The sequence below is a fragment of the Heptranchias perlo genome, chromosome 15, assembly GCF_035084215.1.
Source record: "Heptranchias perlo isolate sHepPer1 chromosome 15, sHepPer1.hap1, whole genome shotgun sequence".
In the NCBI taxonomy this organism is placed as follows: domain Eukaryota; kingdom Metazoa; phylum Chordata; class Chondrichthyes; order Hexanchiformes; family Hexanchidae; genus Heptranchias; species Heptranchias perlo.
This window is the reverse complement of record NC_090339.1, coordinates 15,644,173-15,665,817: the sequence shown is the minus strand read 5'-3', so window position 1 is coordinate 15,665,817 and position 21,645 is coordinate 15,644,173. Positions and strand designations below refer to the sequence as shown.

Here is a 21,645-nt window from a genome sequence, read left to right as displayed (position 1 = left end):
AAAACTAACACAATATTTGCAGTCCAAACGGACATGCAATGGAGGTGAATTGCAAAGTCATTTTAAATATTTATATGCTGCGCATATGGGAAGTCCTATAAAATCTGAATATGTACATGTGCTCGAACTGCAAATATTTGTTAGTATAAATATCAGGAAATATTAAGAAAATGAAAAGATTAACAGTGCAAGTATTTTAACATTACAGATGATAACAGGTACAATCCAACCCTTCCCCAGATATGTAAGCTCCACATAAAGGAATGTGCTCAAGGGCAATTGTTGGTTGGTGAGGCCATTTTCAAAACAAACATGTTCCCTTCATATAAATTCCACATTTGGTGCAGGAGCCTTTCTGCATGAATTCAGTTAGAATCAATTGTTAAGTTTGGCTCCTGCAAAGTATTGAAACAGGTTTTGTACTTGTATGTTCTTGAAAATTTTCATGCGCAAGATACTAGCAGCAGCAATACAAAATGATTTTGGCTTCTTTGCTTGGTGATCAAAGGTCCCTAAGGACAATCAAACCCTTGCATGTTATTGCCAAATCCCAGCACTGTACAGCACTAGCACGAAGAGTGATTAGAAAACTGGTCGCTTATTTCTTTTATCTTCTGACGATGGATCATCATCATCACAGAAAACTCAAAGGAAATGATTCGTACAAATGACGCCAGTAATAGTCTGCTATGCGTTCTTGCAGGCTTTCGCTGGTGCTACTGCTGTACCGATGGATTTCTCCTTGTTGGAATGACGGTGCGAGTGATATAGTATCGTTCGAATTAACTCCACCATTATCAACTGATTTTTCTGCCACTTGCGCATTCTTCTGCATTAAACCGCATGGTGGGGTTGTTAAAAGGTTTTTTTTCCCTCTGTTCACAGCGAAATTGTACATGCCAAGTTCAACAGTGAGCAGGAAAAATAAATCTTTCCCATAACTTCAGAACAACTATCTCACACGGTTCCCCTAGTCATGGACAGCTTCCGACCAGCACATGGATTCCCTGTTTGCAATGAGTTGGGGAGAATTAGGGCTCTCCATCGGTGAAACACAGCCATGTTACGAATTTTTTTTCCAGTGACATGGACTAGCACGAAGCTCATCACTGCTTATCCCAGGAAACACGGACAATATCCCAGCTCAAAGAGGTTATTCACGGATTTCCAGTTATTCAAACAACACCACCGTGCATTTATATAGCGCCTTTAATGTAGTAAAACGCCCCAAGGCGCTTCACAGGAGCGATTATCAAACAAAATTTCACACCGAGCCACATAAGGAGATATTAGGACATGTGACCAAAAGCTCGGTCAAAGAGGTAGGTTTTAAGGAGCGTCTTAAAGGAGAGAGAGGTGGAGAGATTTAGGGAGGGAATTCAAGAGCTTAGGGCCTAGACAGCCGAAGGTACAGCCGCCAATGGTAGAGCGATTAAAATCGGGGATGTTCAAGAGGCAAGAATTGGAGGAGCGCAGAGATCTCAGAGGGTTGTAGGGCTGGAGGAGGTTCCAGAGATAGGGAGGGGCGAGACCATGGAGGGATTTGAAAACATGGATGAGAATTTTAAGAACCGAGGCGTTCTCGGACCGGGAGTCAATGTAGGTCAGCGAGCAGAGGGTGATGGGTGAACGGGACTTGGTGCGAGTTAGGATACGGGCAGCAGAGTTTTGGATGAGCTCAAGTTTATGCAGGGAGGAAGATGAGAGGACAGCCAGGAAACCATCGGAATAGTATAGTCTGGAGGTAACAAAGGCATGGATGAGCATTTCAGCAGCAGATGAGCTGAGGCAGGGGCAGAGTCAGGCGATGTTACGGAAGTGGAAGTAGGCAGTCTTGATGATGGAGCGGATATGCGGTTGGAAGCTCATCTCAGGGTCAAATAGGACGCCAAGGTTGCGAACAGTTTAGTTCAGTCTCAGACAGTGGCCAGGGAGAGGGATGGTGTCGGTGGCTAGGGGACGGAGTGTGCAGCAGGGACCAAAGACAATGACTTCCATCTTCCCAATATTATGTTGAAGGAAACTTTTGATCATCCAGTACTGGAAGTCGGACAAGCAACGTGACAAATGAGAGACAGTGGAGGGGTCGAGGGAGGTGGGTTGTGAGGTAGAGCCAGGTGTCGTCAGCGTACATGTGGAATCTGACGTTGTGTTTTCAGATGAGGTCATCGAAGGGCAGCATGTAGATGATTCTCTGGCTACGAGTGGATAGATAAAAATGGAACCAGGCGAGTACAGTCCCACCCAACCGGACGACGGATAAAAAAAAACCTCCAACTATTCAAACCAAATGTGGCTCAGTTGGTCGCACACTCGCTCCTGAGTCAGAAAGTCGTGGGGTCAAGTCCCAGGTTGGCACTTCAGTGCAGTAATGAGGGAGTGCTACACTGTCGGAGGTGCTGTCTTTCGGATGAGATGTTAAACCGTTATCCTGGCCAATATTTATCCCTCAGCCAACATCACTAAAACAGATTATCTGGTCATTATAACATTGCAATTTGTGGGAGCTTGCTGTGCCCAAATTGGCTGCCGTGTTTCCTACATTACAACAGTACTTCATTGGCTGTAAAGCGTTTTGGAACATCCTGAGGTCGTGAAAGACTCTATATGAATACAAGTTCTTTCTTTTTTTTCAACCCTTTTACCTCTCCAGAGTCATTTGAGGTCATTAGAAGCATATGGTAAATCGCGAACTACACCCAACAGCTCAGTCAGTTTACCCAAGGAGGAGCTTCGCTGATAAACACCACAATGTTCCCAGATTTGAGTACGGCTATTAAAATTGGCTTCAGCACTCCTGGATTAAGTGAAAAGTGCACGCATCGAGCAAGGAGCAGAATTGGGCTCAGTTGTGATACCCCCCGGGGTTGAATAGTCTGCCAACACTCAAGGCTGAATCTCGCCCATAAAGACTAGCCAATTGGGTAAGGCAACTTAAGGCAACCAGTGCCCGTGAAAACGCAAGCCAGCGAGGAGTCAACATCTTCACCAGGGAACAGGAACAAAAAAAATTGGCAAGATAAAGAAGAAAAACAGCAAGTTCCTAATCAACAAAAGAGCTGCAGAATCGGCCCTGAGAAATAAAAATATTGAGATATTCTGTAGTTACTGCTGCGTTGCAAAACAGAGTGTTGCATAAATCGGTCATCTGATTTTAATTATGACTCATCCTGGGAAAGGCAGTCTGTCACTGACCTCCACATTTCTAGATGGTTCCTGTGGTCTGATCTGCAGCTTCAGTTGGGCACAAACAACAGCCAAGTTTAGCTTTTCTTCTAAATACTTGACCACAGCTTTCACACTTTGATAATATATATAAAAAATATATATTCTTTTAAATTTTACAGGCCATCTTCATGTTTCTCCATCCTCCCCCCCCCCACCCCCTCCAACATTGAAATAATTAACTAGCTTGCATAGATTAAAAATATCTCAGCTTAGATTCCTGGTCTACACCGAGTTGGCTGATCTCGGCCATGTCAGCAGTAGGGGTGTTGTAATTGGCCTCAGTGCCCCTAGATTGGTGGTGGTGGTGGTGAGAGGGGGGGGGGGGGGGGGGGAAAGAGGGAGGGGGAAAGTCAGCCAGGGTTCCAGCTACTGATTAGTATCCAGTGCCCTCTACTGGAAAGTGCGCACATCATCAGTAGATGAAGTCTGTATTGCCTCCCCCAGTAGAATTGCCTGACGCTCACATGTGAAGAATGGCTGCTTGGGTGAGGTACTGGAAGACTTCCAGTACCCTTTGAACCATGTTCCAGCATGAGTCAGCGCCCTGTGGAGAAAATTGGGACGAGGGGATGAGGGAAATAATTAAATGGAAACTGGTTTGCTGATCACAAGGTATGATGGAAGATAAGAAACATATGTTACTGGATGATTGCTTCATGTGGCTTGCAAGCACAAGAGGAAAATAGCAACATCGGGCCCCTTCCTCCAGTACAGTGGCTACTCTGTTAATCACACCATTATTTCCAATCTTACAGACAAATAATGTTATTTTTTCCAAAGGAGGCTTTTCCTTTTAAAGCAACCAAGTTAAGGTATCAGAATCTTACTGCAAATCCCCCCCACCCCACCACCTGAATATACCCAGTGAATGAGTGAGCCATATAGAGCTGGAAGGGCCCACGATTCCATGTCCAGTCTGTACTAAGTTAGCTGATCTCAACTGGACCAGCATTAGAGCTGCAACAATTGGGCTTGGTGTCCCAGGGTTAGGGAGGGGAAGACTTTATAGAGCTCTAGTCAGGTCGAAGCTTAAATTCTGGTCGCCAAGGAACAAGGGAGACATTCAAGTGCTGGAGGCAGTGCAGAGAAGAGCCAAGAAGGGTCTGATTTTGAGAGAAAAGATTGGAGAAACTTGGGCTTTTCAGCTTGGAAAGCAGCATCTGGGAGGTTACTTCTGTTCACTGTGTATATCAGTGATTTGGATTTAGGCCTAGAGGGAGTGGTGTCCGAATTTGCAGATGATACCAAAATACTATAGGAAGGATGTTGAGGCTGCAAAGAGCATATAATGCAGATTCACTAGGATGTTGCCTGGTATGAGGAAATACAAAGAAGAAAGACGTGATAAAAGACGCAATATTTTCAAAAGAAAAACGCAGATTACGTCGTGATATAATAGAAGTTTAAAGTTTGAAGGGGGGGGGGGGGAAGACAGGGTAGATAGAAGCAACTGTTTCCAGTAGTTGAGGGGTCAAAGGTACATAGGAACATATGAACAGGAGTAGGCCATTCAGCCCCTTGTGCCTGCTCCGTCATTTGATTAGATCATGGCCCATATCCATATCCATTAATACCTTTGGTTGCCAAAAAGCTATCTATCTCAGATTTAAATTTAGCAATTGAGCTCGTATCAATTGCCATTTGCGGAAGAGAGTTCCAAACTTCTACCACTCTTTGTGTGTACAAGATTAAGTGTAAGAGATTTAGAACACAAAACGAGGGAACAAGAGAAACTTCATTACACAGAGAATTGCGAGGCTGTGGAATCCACTTCCAGGGTTAGAGGTTGAGGCAGAAACGATGTCAACATTGAAGATTAGATTGGATAGGTGGATGAAGGAAAAGGGGTTGAAGGGATATGGGAACAGGGTGGGTAAATGTGATTAGAAATATTTACTCGAGTAGAGGATAAACACCGACACGGACTGGTTGGGCCAAATGGCCTGTTTGCGTGTTGTAACTTTTATGTAATTCGATGTATAGGTGATCTTACAGAGGTACACAAGATTGCTAAAGGTATAGATAAAGTTAACCTGGAACTAATTGGATAGCTCTTTCAGAGCAGACACAGGCTCGATGGGCTGAATGGCCTCCTATGCTGTATGGTTCTATAAGTTTTCTATGATTACTTTGAATTAAATTATAGGAGTAAAACAAGGGAGCATAGCTTCAAACTAGTGGATCCTTAAAGACATGAAATTCTTCTTCACACACAGAGTGATCAAAATTTGGAACAAACCTTGAGCAGGAGTACCGGAGGCAAAAAAAAAATCCAGGAATCATTTAAGAAACAATTGGAGGCTACAGTTGGGTGACATGCAGGTCTTTCTGGATGGATGAATCAAGATGGACTAAATGGCCTTCCTCATGTACAACTATTTTGTGATCTTATGATCACATAGGGATCCTGCTCTGATTGCTTCACACTTGACCTCTGTTGGAAGAGTGTATGCATCGACATTGGGTCAGAATAAGAATGGTTTCAACTGTGATGCTCCCTACAGCCAAATAGCTTTCCGGTTCTCACTGTTAAGACTCAACATGTGAAGAATGATCACTTGGGTAAGATCTGGAGCTATCATCTGTGCAATGATACCCTAGAAAGGAATCAACACCTTCAAGAAAGGACAAGAAGGGGAAAATAGACAGGAATTGTTGTGGTAAAAATATATTTCTGTACTGTATAAACACTTAGTTTAAGCTGTGAAACCAATTGGTGCCAATTATCTCCTTAACACATTCAAAGCTCACTTATTTGCATTATCTTAGGAAGGCCCCATACAATATAGTCCACAAATCTTGTGTATCTCAGTGAAAGCACTTTTGTACATAGAAGCATTCAGTGCACTGTTGCTCAGGCATCTGTGCCATCCTTGAGTGGGCGAACTCAATAATAAAACCACAGAATTCCCCCACCCAGGCTCACAGCCCTGCAGATATTTTCAGCATTACTTCCCTTTAAGCGCGTTCAAATATGTTTATGCTGTAGACTAGTAAAGAACCACCAACACATTGCACCTCAAACAACAACAGAAAGAGTGATGTGGAAAGCACCTCATTATATACAACACACTAGCAGTAATGTTGGGCTGTTATTGATGCTGGGCCTGCACCAGCAACTCAGATAGGCCACTCTTGTTCATCATGGCAAAACAGTCATTTATATCATTGGGTACTAAATAAAACAAGAACTGGACACAATTTGATTGGGTTGGATCTATTTTAGGATAGATGTATTCCTCTATAAAATATTTCAATATGATTTGCAAGAAGAAATAGATTTCAATACTACCTTGATCTTGAGTGGATTAATGGCCAATTTGCTTCCCATTTACCTCCCCTACTCTGTTTTTGGGAGCTCACAAGGTGAAAGAAAGACTTCAATTTATATAGCGCCTTTCATAGCCTCAGGATATCTCAAATCACTTTACAGTCAATTGAGTATTTTTTGAAGCGTAGTTACTGTTGTAATGTAGGAACCGCGGCAGCCAATTTGCACACAAGGTCCCACAAACAGCAACGAGATAAACGACCAGATAATCTGTTTTAGTGATGATGTTGAGGATTAAATATTGGCCAGGATATCGGGAGAACGCCCCTGCTCTTTTTAGAAATAGTGCAGTGGAATCTTTTACATCCACCTCCAAGGGCAGACGAGGCCTCGGTTTAAGCTCTCTTCTGAGAGACGGCACCTCCAACACTGCAGCACTCCCTCAGTACTGCATTGGAGTGTCAGCCTAGATTTGTTCTCAAGTCTTTGGAGCGGGACTTGAACCCACAACCTTCTACCTTCTTACTCAGAGGCGCGAGTGCTGCCCACTGAGCCGCCCACGGCTAACCCTGTGAAGATGAAATGCTGTCGAGTATTGTGAAACCAGGAATTTCTAGGTTGGAACTGGGATGGGGCTAAGGATATTGCTGGGATCTCTCTCTCTCTCTGCATTGCTTTCAACATCAGCCGCAATATAGCACCTCTATTTCCAGCACACGTATGGTGTTTCTGCTCACACACTCTCGAACTCGTTGCCAATTCAGGACAGTTAAGGCATGATGCCAAGTCATGTCCACTACAGAGCAGGCTGAATGCCAGGTTATTATTAATTTACGACTGTAACCCACTGAGGACAACGGCAGCATTTTTAAAGCATCCAAAACTCCGTATTGTAAAGAACATTGTCAGTTTATGTTTACTCGGAAAGATACATATTCCAGTGTGGTGTTTCCTCTCATAACCTAGGTTAGGTTGTAAACTTCAAAATAAACTTTTGTAGCTGTTGTAAGATTATTTTTTTCCACGCATTTGTGAGAGATGCGAAAGGTGCCCAAATCTCAAATAATCAAGGCCGGGAAATTCCTGGGAGCTGCTTCCACTCCGTTGGCCATTACTTTACCGGAACTGCGGAAGAAACCCAGCTTATCCCCGTAAACAGGGATTCTGCTGCACTTCCGGTGAAGTAACACGAGCGGAGCAGGAGCTGATCCAAGGACTTTCCCGGCCCAAGATTCTACCTTTGCCGAACTTGTATGTTCTCCAGAGATGAAGGGCAGGGATTGTCAAGAATGATGAATCTGAAGCAACACCTTCACCCAGTATTGCTAACTACCTCCTTTCTGTACTAAATACAATAAAACATATCTACAGTTGGAATCAATTGGAAGTTCCTAATTTCCCCATTTATGGCATGACATTAGCATTCAGACTATACTTTTGATTATGCCTCTGAAGTACTTTTTTCTACATTAAAAACGCCATATAAATGCAAGCTGTTGTTGGTTAAATTAACAGGAATATTTGGCGGTATTTGCATACAAAGCAGGCCTTCAGGCAAGCTTTCTATTACTTGAAATAAAGTCTTAAATGACTTGATGGAAACAAGTTACATCAGGACAATGGCCATGCAGTAGCTTTCGATTTGAAATCAATGGAGCGTAAAATCGAGCATGGGGTATATCAAGCATCCAACCCGAACCTGCCCCATTCTGGCTGGGAGGATTAAACTGTCAGTCTCATTGAAGGACAGCAGAAGGAAGGCTCAAGTGGAAAATGAGAATGTCACACTAGAGCAGTAGGGGTGCTTGCTGGAGACTGGAGCTGCACCTTTGGGGCGGAATATAAGGTACTTTGTGTTTCGAGAAGCCTGATGTAGGAGTGTTCAAGACTGACACTACATGAGACAGCTGGAAACACTCTCAATTTCCTAAGCAATGACATTCCTTACCTTGTAATTGATTTGGGGGGGGGGGGGGGGGAGAGAAATGAGCTGCTGAGGGAATAAGGCAGCAAAGTCACCCTGGCTGTTCTAACAAAAATGTCTATCTGACCATTTAGCTTTTTAGTAATAGGATAATCCCCATGCAGCAGGGTGGGAGGGGGTTGGGAAGGGACAAGACAATGTTGGAGAAAAATTTTTTAAATGATGAGTTAAAAATTGTACCTTTTCCTTCCCACCCCTTCCAATTTTTCCCTTTCTGAAGGCACCAATTCTTCATAAGCTACATTTACATGCACACCATCAGCCCTCTGGTACCTCCCCCAGGTGACCATACTTTATGCATGAGCTTAGTCTTGAGTCAACAGGCCATTTTATTATGGAGGTGCATCAGGTTGTCACTCAATACATACACATGCACTTTCCAGGTCATCGGCATGTGACACGTCATGTGTCAGCCGTGGCTCAGTGTAGCATTCTCACTCTGAGTCAGAAGGTTGCAGGTTCAATTCCATTCCTGAGATTTGAGCACAAAATCTAGAGTGACACCCCACTGCAGCAATGAGGGGGTGCTGCACTGTTAGAGGTGCCACCCTTTGGATGAGACGTTAAACCAAGGCTCTGTTTACTCTCTCAGGTGGACGTAAAAGATCCCATTGCACTATTTCGAAGAGGAGCAGGGGAGTTCTCCCCGGTGTCCTTGCCAATATTTATCCCTTAACCAACATCGCTAAAACAGATTATCTGGTTATCACATTGCTGTTTTTGGGACCTTGCTGTGTGCAAATTGACTGCTGCCTTTCCCTACCTTACTTCAGTGACTACACTTCAAATGTACTTCATTGGCTGTAAAGCGCTTTGGGGCGCACTGAGGTCGTGAAAGGCACTGTATAAATGCAAGTCTTTTTTCCGGGAGCAGTCAATGGATGGGCACCTAAGGCAAGGGCACCTAAGCCAACTGTAGCACCCAGCTACCCTTGATGAAACAAGCTGGGAATCAAACCTATGACCCTCCGGTTTACACAGCTTCTTGAGAACGTGAGTAGTACCTTTACCCACTAGGATGTTAGAGGAGCTACCCACGGTCGGCAAACCCCTTGGCAGTCAAGGCAAGAACAGTAGTCCGCAAATTCTTACACTATTGTGGAAATGTCTAAAAACTCCTGAGGGAGAACGTGTTATATTTGTTGACTCTGTTACAATAAATCTGAAACAAGTGACAGTTTATTTTTTTTAAAGCTAGTTATTTTTTGGTTACTATAGTCTCAAAACACTTAAGTCAACATTCTCTTGTCAGCTGAACATATTTTTTTACAGTTCTAGGAAGGAATCATCCAGCACCATTAAAAATATCCCACAATTCAACTGGGTCCTGATATTTTAAACTTGTTTCAGTAACAATCATTTAAGGGCACCTGAAACAGATTTAAAAAGAAACATAAAAAAGTTATTTTGTTGTCCTTACATCTATAATTTAAGTGAAAAAAGTAGCTTTTGCCTGGAATCCTTACTTAAGCCTCAGTCCTAAAGAGCATGGAGGGTGGCCAATACCTTAATCACCACTGAGGCAGTCCAAGCAATTGCCTTGGTAACTTTTTTCTGTCCTGAGTTGTAGGGAGTATTAAAGACTGGGGAGCTATACAGGAAGGACTATAAAGCTAGGGAGTAGTAGGGAGGACTGAAGCCTAGTAAGTATGCGCAGAAAAAAGCTGAATGTAAAATCCATTACATATAATAGTAAAATACTAAAAACCATGGGTGGCCACGTTTGTTGTGGACAGGGAAGCCATGTTTGCTTCAGTAAAAAAAAGATTGACGTTGGCTCAGACCCTGGAAACAGCTGATCAATTTCAAGCACATTTCTAAATGCAGCATTTCAAAAAGCATTTCCTGTTTATGTCTATGGTTCACTGAGGATAACCTTACAAGGAGTATGTTAAAATACTTGTGCAATTATTAAGTCCTCCCTTCCTGATCAGGAACACCCAAGTGTTAGAACAAATGAACTGACTGGCATTTTCAGAGTTAATTTTGTCTCGACTACTAATTAAAATATTACAGCTGGGTTTTAATCAATGCCCATGGGGAAACCATGTGCCACTGTTCAAGGGTTAAAAAAATTCCATAACCTGGCAAGTTTCAACTTAATCCAGGATTAATTCAGCATTACGCACATTGAAATCATTTTACTTTTGGTGGGGGGCAAGACTCAAGGTGAAACTAATTACTGCCCCACTCCTACCTAATTGAACTAATAGACTGCATCGATAACTATATTCTTATAATGTATCCTGGCACGCTCAACAGTTTTCTAACAGAATTCAAATAGGCCTTCACCTCCGATTATTTTCAGTTAGAGAAGCTGGTTTCACAGTCTTTCTCCCAAACTAATTGGCAAAAAATGTTTCACGTTCCTTCAACTCTGCCCTACCCTCAATCCTTGAGAAAAAGTTAAAATCAGTGCAAGATTCAAACATGTATAAATTCACTCATCACTAACTGGTACAAAACACCTAGCAGGGCGAGTCCTAAAAACTTACTGATTGACATGTAGGTTTGGTTCCTCTGGCGCTATGCAGGACGACCTTATTGCACTCACTCCTTAAGGTTGGGACTCTTATTGGTCCCAGCATTGAATGTTAGTCAATTATCTGCTAATCCAGAATGGTTTTAGCATGCCAAGGTTTACTTAGAGCTGTTACGTCAATTAAGTAGTTTCCCAGTTTAAATCCCATTCTCAGCAATTCTTGAAGTAAGCTTGTTCCTAGTAATTTAAAAATTAAGTGCGAAAGTTTGGCTTTATTTTATCCCCCAGCCCATCTCACCAAACATCTCTTCATCTGTTAATGGTTTTGTCCTCAGCTCTATAGTTATGAGCCTCCTGAGGTGATATCAAGTCAAACTTCAACCCTACAGAAGTATTTGATAATTGTGAATTTAGTCGTAGAGCAGTGACTGGTTATAGGAATCCAGCTTTTGCCTCCCTAGGAGAAACAGCAAACTCCATTTTTGTTTCCTTTGTTCTTCTAACATCTAACAGTGCTCTCTTGTGCTAACTCCAGATGGAGTTCTATTTGCATCAGACATTTGGCTGGACATTGCAACCAAGGCTCAGTGGTAGCACCCGCATCTCTGAGTCAGAAGGTTCGTGGCTTCGAGTCCCACTCCGGAGATTTGAGCACATAATACAGGCTGACATTCCAGTGCAGTACTGAGGGAGTGCTGCATTATTGGATGTGCCACTAAGCCGAGGCCTCGTCTGCCCTCTCAGGTGGATGTAAAAGATCCCATGCCACTATTTGAAGAAGAGCAGGGGAGTTCTCCTGGTATCCTGGCCAATATTCATCCCTCGATCAACACCTAGAACAGATAATCTGATTATTTATTGCATTGTTGTTTGTGGGACCTTGCTATGTGCAAATTGGCTGCCGCATTTCCTACATTACAAAAGTGACTACTCTTCAAAGTACTTCATTGTCTGTCAGTAAAGCATTTTGGGATGTCCTGAGATCATGAATGGCACTGTACAAATACAAGTCTTTCTTTCTTCAAGGGCTGCCGTTGCTATGATACAGTGGCACAAAATCATGACTACCAACACAACTATGTCATCAAACTGCCAATTACTTCTTACATTACAAGTTATTTGTAATCTTTGTTTTAATAATTGGAAAAGAATGTGTTGATGGTAGCAATACAACTGGCCTCTATGTCCTTAGCTTATAGAGAATGGGGAAAAGATTAAAATTAGCTAGGGTTCCTGACTCTAGGCACGATTTATTGAGCTGCATTATAAAATAAACGTGTGGACATTAGATGTTGACAGTACTAGGTTTTGCTGTGATGCTTTCGCAGTCGAATAGCCAACCACTCGCTGTTTAAACTGAGATAAAGAATGGCCACTCCAGTATGGTAACAGAGGACTACTGACATCCAAAAAAGCATTTCCAGTAACAGTCAGCGCCTTCAGGAGAAAATTGTTTTAAAAAAGATTTGAGGGACTAATTTTAGCCCAACCTGTTGGCAGGAAACAGACGGGATCAGATCAACTGCCCATTTTACACCCTGAATACACCTCCATAATGGAAAGTAAAATCAGGCAGGGTGTATAACAGGCACCTGATCTGATCCCGTCCACCCAAGAGGGGTAACGGGGCCTTGGTTTAACATCTCATCCGAAAGACGGAACCTCCGACAATGCAGCACTCCTTCAGTACCACACTGGAGTGTCAGCCTAGATTATGAGTCAAGCTACTACATAAAAAAAGTGGAAATCAGCTTCCCCTATGGCTCAAAAAGCTTATCTGGCAAGTAGGTAAGCAGTATGGAAGGGGATGGGCCCAGATTTAGTCCAGGTCTATACTGAGCTAGTTGTTCTTAACAGGTAGGAGTGCTATAATTGGCCTCACGGCTCCTGGTTAAGGGAGGAGAGAGAAACAAACCAAAAATTGGCCAGCATTCCTGTTCATGATCCCTATCTAGAGCGAATGTGAACATTTAGGCAGGATTGGATCAAGTTTGACTGATGCCTCACCGCTGCAGCCAAATAATCTGCCAACACCTCATGAACAATGAGCACTTAAAGAATTCAGGAGAAACTTCTTTACCCAGAGAGTGGTTAGAATGTGGAACTTGCTACCACATGGAGTAGTTGAGGCGAATAGAATAGATGCATTTAAAGGGAAGCTAGTTAAGTACACAAGGGAGAAAGGAATAGAAGGATATGCAGACAGTGTTAGATGAAGTGGGGTGGGAGGAGGCTCGTGTGGAGCATAAACACTGGCATAGGCCTGTTGGACTGAATGGCTTGTTTCTGTACTGTAAATTCTACGCAATTCTATGTAACTTGGGTGAGGTCAATCATTTTGGGGGCGGGGGAAGGGAGGGAAAGAGGGGAAGATTAACCAGAGGAAAGGGAAAATAACGAACAGCACCAAAGCATGATGATGTGATGGACGTAGCATCTGTTGGAAGTGTGAACCTGACAGGATGGCGGGCGATGTGCAGCTGAATTCTCACAGCAGACGACTGCTGCATTTCTGCTGTCAAAAACTCCCCAGTGCAGCAGCACCATCCCTTTGAATTAAGGGTGCACATAAATAAATGTCGTAGCTCCTAAAAGAGAGAGGCAAGTCTGATCAGCAGTGAGCCGACGGAGAACCAAGTTGGTGATTCTGCTTCAGGAACGCAGAGCTAACCAGATTTCACTTTATTTAGCCAATGCTGTGAACACAATATTGCTCCACATTTTGCGCGCACTTCCTTCCATCCCATGACAGTACGTATCGTCAACCACTTATAGATCAATTGTTGCAGGTTATACAATATAAACTACATGTGAATTTTAAAATTCACTGTCAAGGATTGCAATATGCTATCTGGGGGGTGGGGACCAAATTCACACCTGTGCCAATGTACTTATAAGTTTTAATTCAGCACCTTAAATTGCTTCCACCCTTGACATCATCAGTACCTGACCTGCAGCCACCAATACTTCACCCTAGTGTCTTGAGCATCTCTAAATGCTCTCTTCAGACACAAAGCTTGAAAGTGCAAAATCAATAATCCAATTATACCACTGGGTGTTTCTCACAGCCTAAACGGACATGGAATGAAAATTTCACAATGCTCACCACTACACATTACTGAAATCCTAGTGGCACTGAATACTCCGAAGGTTATACTTTCTTCTTCCCCCAATTTGTTATCTGAATCACACCATAAAACTCTATTTATGTCCTTCACAATGCTTTGCGTGGTCAGAGTGTTCTCCTGCTTACTGTGGTCGTTAACTCTTAAGAGCTCGAGCTTCTCCAGAATACTTTGTTACCCTTGAGCCGGGCAAGAGACTTCAAGAGTGAGAATGACTGGTTACGGGAACAATGCTTTTGAAGTGCTGGGATTAATTTAATTAGAGTCACAAATAATGCTAGCCTACTGCAAAAAAAGGAACAGTTCTTTTAAAAAAGACTATTAGTTCTGCTCTGCTTTTTCCTTTCTCTAGTCTCCCTTTCCTTCACTTCTAAAACCTTCCTCTGCTACTATTTCGAACACCGGGAGCTCGCTAAGGATGGCACAGGTTTCTTACCCTTTCCACTGTTTATTTTTAAAGAACCAGATCAAAATATACCAATGTTCATTGGATAAATCTTCACCTCGTGACCTTTTACAGCCAGTGATAAGCGACTTACCTGGGTGTTGACCTGATGGTGTTAAGAAACAATTAAAGGTCACCTTTCTAGGAAATACTAGATTCCTATCAGCGCAAAAGAGGCTCTCTCAGCGGCAGCACTGCAAGGGTTAAAACATTCCCTTTGCGCTTACAGGACGCAGTCCACTTATCCACACTCAGCTGTGACATTAAAAGGCCTGGGATTAATGAAACAGTCTTCTACAAATCAAGCAGAAAGCAACAAGAATACAAAAGAAAGACCAGCTATCCAAGGACAGAGAAAGGTGAGCAAGGAGGCCAAGAAAAGAAGTGAGAATTGAAAGAGAAAAAAATAGGATTGCAGACACACTGCAAAAACAAGTGCACAAACAGCAAGAGGGGAGGAGCTGGAGATACTGCTGTGGAAAAATGTGAGTTAGGTGTGTGCAGGTCAAAAGGAATAAAAGATGAACTCATGGGTTAGGAACGTCACACCTAGACTCCGAGAAGACATGGTTAAGGCTGAATTTCAGGTTTGACGACATGACTTTACCGGAAAATGGAATAGGGCACAGCAGGCTCCATTAGATGGACTGGATTACACAGTAATAAATCAAGAAGCTGTGCATTCCAGAACTTTTATCATAAACAAATGTCGGCACCAAGTGACACTCTATAAGGGAGATTAATGGTGTATTTCAGGAAATGCTTCTGTAATATTGCCTAACAGTCTAAAAACAGAGTGAATTCCACAACATTGGGTGGGGAAGTACGAACAGACCAGCGAGTCATAAACTGCACCGTGATTTACTTGCTCAGCCTACTGCCAGCTAGGAAAGATGGCGACCTGTACTTCTGATAGAAGTGTACGGTCACCAGGGGAACCACCTTTTCAGAGAGGTTAGAGAAAACCACCTCTTTAGCTGGATCTCAGAGCATCACCTTGTAAACTGGAGTTGGGGGCTGCCAAATGCAAAACCTGTAAAGTTAATGTAGCTTTAAGTGGCTTTCGAAGTTTCCAAATAATATTTGCTGCCTATTTTTGACACAATACCCTCTCCCACACCCCTCCTCCCCCTATCAGATCCCATTCCACCACACACCATTCCCTGGCTAAGAAGTTGATTTATTCCCAATCTCTGCCAATACCACTCTTGGGCTGCCTGCTTGATAACTTGCCCTCTGGCATCCCTCGCAGTTAGAAAGCAACTGGCATATATCACGAACTTCCATCTCCAGCCTCGACAGGCGAGCCAAGATAGCAAATTCACCTTGCGAGAAAGCGGCTCCTTGTGTTTACTTGACCAGCTTTTTCATTCTCATTTGAAAGGACTTCATATTTCTGTAGAACGCCTGCAAGAATCAGCCCATCAGGGAGATCGGTTTTGCTACATACGTAAAACATGGTAGAACTTGGCTTCTGCTGCTGGAGTCCCTGGGTTACAGCAACCGTTAGAAACTAACTGCCAATCTACAGTTAGCTCTGTGCAGCCTTGTTGCCGTACAGTGATTGCAATGTACACATGCACGCACACAGAAGACAGGCTTTTTTGTTGTAATCAATCCACACATTGAAGGCCCTGCCCATAATGTGACTGATACTGCTGTATCCGTAAGTGCGGAAACTCTCTGCCTAAATAATGTCTTTGACTGTTCCAGGAGGGAACTTGGATTTTCTACAATGTCAACTTGACTTTTGCACTGGCAACATACCAAATTGCCAGATTTTACACGTGTATCCGTTCACAACTGATTATTGTATCCTATGGAATTACAGACAGTTACAAACACCCATGGGGATGGGGTCCTTACACTGGAGTCTACAATAAAGCTTTGCTGAAAAGCAGATAATATGCAGCTAAGAGCAGGATTTTTTTTAACACACAAATGTGCACAGCTGCGTGTAAAGAACACACAAAAACGGGTCTTCGAATCTTTTTTTCCAAGAGCTCAGCAATCGAAAAGAAAACCAGTTAAAAACAAAAAGTGTTTGGTTTACACCACTGGAATAAATAGAAAGCACCATCATCTGCCTGTGCTGGTGCTGGCTCTTCAGGTAGAGCCGAGTGCTCTAATTCCATTTCTCTGCCCTTTCTGCATATCCTTTTAAAGTCTTTTTTGAAAACTTATCCAATGTCTTTTCAAAGCACTTTATATTCTCTGCCTCAAAAGCCAATTGGGATCAAGCATTTCGGGTTCCAATCATCTCCTATGTGAAAAAATATCTTCTAACTTTCCCCTTCATTTTTCTAATGATGATCATGATTCACCAATCAAAAGAAACGATCTTTCACTATTTATTCCCTGAAAACCTTTCATAATTTTGAAAACTTTGATTAGGTTTCCCCCTTAAACTTCTCTGTTCCAATTGCAAGTCCTTCTTTCATAACCTCTCATTTCTGGCATTGTTTTGTCAAATCTTTGCTGTACTCTTCCTTTAAGGTCCTTTCTATAACAAAGGGCTCAGAACTACATGCAATACTCCAACTGTGGCCTAACCAAAATCTTGTGCAATATCAACGTCACTGCCTCGCTTTTGTATTCAATACCCCAATGTCTAAAACCCTGAATCTTATTTGCCTTTCCAACCCATATTCCCACCTTGTTTAATAATTTATTTTAATCCGAAGTAAAACATTAATAAAGCATGGAGCTGCCATACCTGTTTATACAGTGTAAACATCACCCACTTCACTTACACACAATGCTCACTGAAAATCTCTCAGGATGGCATAAATTCTGTGAATGTGAGATTCAGGTTCCATTTTGCTGCTTATTTGATTCTTCGCATTAATTCGCCTGATGTTTGAATTGAATTATCCCAGTTTCCTGACTCTTTTACTGATGAAGCCAGGCAGGTAGGGAACTGTGTCGCTCAAATCAAGGAATGCACCACCACACACCAGGTCAATACCCTGAAGAATCATTATGACTGCAGAACACCACAGAGAATGTTTAACTATTCTGCCTGGATCATGTTATACATTTTACCTGCATTCCATTGTATATGCAAATAATGATAATTTTGTAACATGATAACCTGATAGATACACTTGGGTTAAAGCCTGAGATTCGTTGTGAATAAGGAATCCAACTTAAAATGTTCAATAAAACTTTGCTGGGTTTGACTAAATTGACAAAGGTGATCAAATCATTGCTTTGGACATAGTGACAAGGAGAGCTTAATCTTAATTAATGGAAAAAAAGGATCCTTTAAATTTGTGTTATGTTTCAAATCCATCTTATAAAGGGCAAAAAGACATGGCCATTAATAAAAACCACCATGGTTCACCAACCACAATCTATAAAAGTTGTTTTTACATTGTACAATAAGGTACACGTAACAGTCATTTTGGAAATGAACTTTCTCAAACTGCCGGCATCTACCTAACGTAAGTAGTTAAATGAGGCAATCTATCACGATGCCTGGGAAATCAATCACTATTACCTACCAATTATGGAGGCCTCAGAGACATTTGTTCTAATTAAGTAGCCATTTTACCTCGCTCTTTTCTCTTTTGTTCAAGGGCAGCGCAGGCCACTGCAGGAGGCATTTCTTCGCTTCTACTGCCTCACACAGAAGAGTCAATTCAGATCCGTTGGAACTTGACTGTCTAGTTTTCACTCCAATCAACTTCCTCTAGGCTGCGTGCTGACTTGCCAGACTGAGATCGCATTACAACTCTTAGGTAAATATTGTAAGCACCTGCGTAAGTCATTAAACAGAGCTTTGCCATTCTGATCGCGTCACAATAAATCTTCATAATTTCAGTTAAACAATGCAGCTTTGTGTCTCCAAGGAGAAACGCTGTGTGCACCTGCAAAGCAGTTTAATCTGAATGTCTAAAGCACAGCAAACTCTGGTAACCATAAAGCATCCAACTATTACACAATCCAATAATGAAATTCCTGTTAATCAAACAGGAATTTCACAAAATTGGCACAACAAGTGCCATGACTAGCACATTAACATCACATCTATATTACCCCATATCGTCAGAGGCAGCCCTGCCTTCATATCCAGCACTCTAATGTAAATAACATGCTGTACATGCCCCTGGGGATGGATAGCTACCTCAAGGTTATAATTTCTTTTTTAAAAAGATGCAAGTAGCTACTTAAAAACAAAATATAGATGAAGAGGTACATTATACAGACAAGTACTCAATATTTCTTTTATAAACTGAGAAAGACCAGCGTATTATTTAGAGTTGCAACATTTATATTGACCAAAAATATAGGGAGGGAAATCCTTTGAAACTAGAAGCCATCCTTTGGTGGACTTCTGGGCCTTTCTACCATGGGAGAGGATTAAACCAATCAGATTTATAGAGGAGAAACTTCTTAATAGGAACAGCTGAGCTCAACTCTCCACTTGCCTGGATGAGTGCAGCTCCAACAACATTCAAGAAGCTCGACACCATCCAGGACAAAGCAGCCCGCTTGATTGGCACCCCATCCACCACCTTAAACATTCACTCCCTTCACCACTGGCGCACAGTGGCTGCAGTGTGTATCATCCACAGGATGCACTGCAGCAACTCGCCAAGGCTTCTTCGACAGCACCTCCCAAACCCGCAACCTCTACCACCTAGAAGGACAAGGGCAGCGGGCACATGGGAACAATTCCACCTGCACGTTCCCCTCCAAGTCACACACCATCCCGACTTGGAAATATATTGCCGTTCCTTCATCGCTGGGTCAAAATCCTGGAACTCCCTACCTAGCAGCACTGTGGGAGAACCTTCACCACATGGACTGCAGCGGTTCAAGAAGGCAGCTCACCACCACTTTCTCAAGGGCAATTAGGGATGGGCAATAAATGCTGGTCTCGCCACATTCCATGAACGAATAAAAAAAATCTACACTGAAAAATTATTAATCCCTTTCATTCCATCATTCCCATTAATAAAAAAAAGTTAATAAGGCCATATTCTGTCATTAATCCATCAACAGGATTGGACCAATGTCAATGAAGAGGGTACAATTGACCTTTGAACTTAAACTGGGTGGAGTCCGAGGTAATAAATGACTTCAGGAGGGAGATGGCACTATTCACAAATAACTGAAATAAATATTGCCAAAAGCCAAAAGTTCATATTAATACTCATTTTATAGTTCATAACACCACCACTCATTTTGTTGTGAGCTGATCCAGCACTTGCACAAGTAATTGTGATCAACAAACGGGAGCACAAAGACATGTTTGCAGTGAGGGCTCCAGCCACATAGTGTTGAGGTACAAGAAATGCATTTGGGGAGGGTGCAGGAAAAGTATTATCTTTTTTAAAAGCTGCTGCTACAGTTCTACAAGTACTTAAAGAAGCTGGTGAAAGAACATTTCTAATCCTTCTGATTGTCTATTTGCACAGGGAAGGATTCAACTAAGCGGTGAAAATACTACAGCAGACTGACAGAGGTACAAGATGGCACTGCTGTCTTCAAGTCGGTCACAGCAGTGCTTTTATTAACTGTCAGACACACATTATCCCTTTATCCACACAGTGTCAGCTTTGGCTCAGAGGTAGCAATCTTTCTTCTGAGTCAGAAGGTCATGGGTTCAAGCCCTACTGAGGCGCCATCTATCCTCTCAGTTGGGGTAAAAGATCCCATGGCACTATTCGAAGGGGAGCGATGGCGTTCACCCTGTGTCCTCGCCAACATTTATCCCTCAACTAACATCATGAAAACAGATCTGGTCATTTATCTTATTGCTTGGGAGACATTGATTTTATTTGTGGGGCCTTGCTGTGCGAAAATTGGCATTTCCTTACATTACAATAGTGACTGCACTTCAAAAAGTACCTCATTGGTTTTGAAGTGCTTTTAAGGTGTTAGCCTTGGCTCAGTGGTAGCAATCTTGCCTCTGAGTCACAAGGCTGTGGGTTCAAGTCCCACTCCACAGACTTGAGCACAAAATCTAGGCTGACACTCCAGTACAGTCCTGAGGGAATACTGCACTGTTGGAGGAGCTGTCTTTCAGATGAGACATTAAACAGAGGTCCCGTCTACCCTCTCAAGTGGACGTAAAAGATCCAACGACACTATTTCAAAGAAGAGCAGGGGAATTCTCCCTGGCATCCTGGGCAATATTTATCCCTCAACCATCTTTACTACAAAAAGCAGATTATCTGATCATTATCACACTGCTGTTTGTGGGAGCTTGCTGTGTGCAAATTGGCTGCTGCATTCCCTAAATTACAACAATGTGTAAAGGAATATGATTTTCACTCAAATGCATGAGGAATTCAAAGGGTTAGACTTAACGGGGTTATGGGTGTGAAACAACAGGAATCAGCCTTAGTGCAGTAATACTCGTGGTTTAAAAACACACAACCACACTATCTGAGGAAAAAACAGCGAAACAAAGGATGTGCCTGTATGTCCGACATGTCGCTAAGCAACTACATTCCAGAATCAAGGAAGAACGATTGATGGGCCCCTAAAAGTGCTGATAACGGAACCATCTACAAGTGACTTAAATTTGCTGCAGTGAAAAGGGGGGCCAGGGGTTAACTCAGTTTATAGTTAGCCAGCCCCTACTCAGACTCAGGGTAGAGGGCAGAACTGAAAGTACCAGGCGGGCAAACGAGAACGGGAGCACGTGAACAAGGTCACAGCTTCTACCCAAAGGACAACGGGGTGATACAATTCTCAATTGTGCTTTGTAAACTACTGCTTAAATACGGTAATGTATTGATTCTTGCTTGTGCTAAATAAAGTCATAATGGCTATTAACCATTATGGTGTTAGTCTCGAACAATTGAACAGAGTGTCAAATTGACTGCAAGTGACTATACTTCAAAGTACCTCATTTGCTGTAAAGTGCTTTGGGATGTCCGGAGATCATGAAAGACACTACATTATAAATGCAAGTTCTTTCTTTCATATACTGAGCAACATTATAACAGAAGAAAAATCACCGATTCCCAGCAAATACACGATATTAGATTTTTCTTTTGAGTACTATAATCAAAGGTTTCTTTCATTTTTCCCTTCACCAACCTTCCTTCCTCCACTGAAGACAGTTCGAAGGGCTGAGGTATGGTTCCCACA

At 42.5% G+C, this 21,645-nt stretch overlaps 1 protein-coding gene and 1 long non-coding RNA gene across 7 annotated transcripts in view; one reads left to right on the top strand and one right to left on the bottom strand.

Annotated features, from left to right (window-relative positions):
• The window catches only part of elf1 (E74-like ETS transcription factor 1), a 225,288-nt gene that overhangs the window by 52,966 nt on the left and 150,677 nt on the right, over positions 1 to 21,645 (bottom strand). Inside the window, exon 1 of one of the 6 annotated variants that reach the window (XM_067996876.1) lies at positions 18,092 to 18,322. The exons of the other annotated variants lie outside the window; for them this stretch is intronic. The gene's annotated coding sequence lies outside the window, so the exon portion shown is untranslated. Of the gene's footprint in view, positions 1 to 18,091; positions 18,323 to 21,645 lie in introns of those variants that run through there. 6 annotated transcript variants of the gene reach the window in all.
• Positions 14,802 to 21,274, top strand: LOC137332890 (uncharacterized). The gene is made up of 3 exons (XR_010965757.1): positions 14,802 to 14,894; positions 18,117 to 18,278; positions 19,962 to 21,274. It is a non-coding gene; the product is annotated as an uncharacterized lncRNA (long non-coding RNA).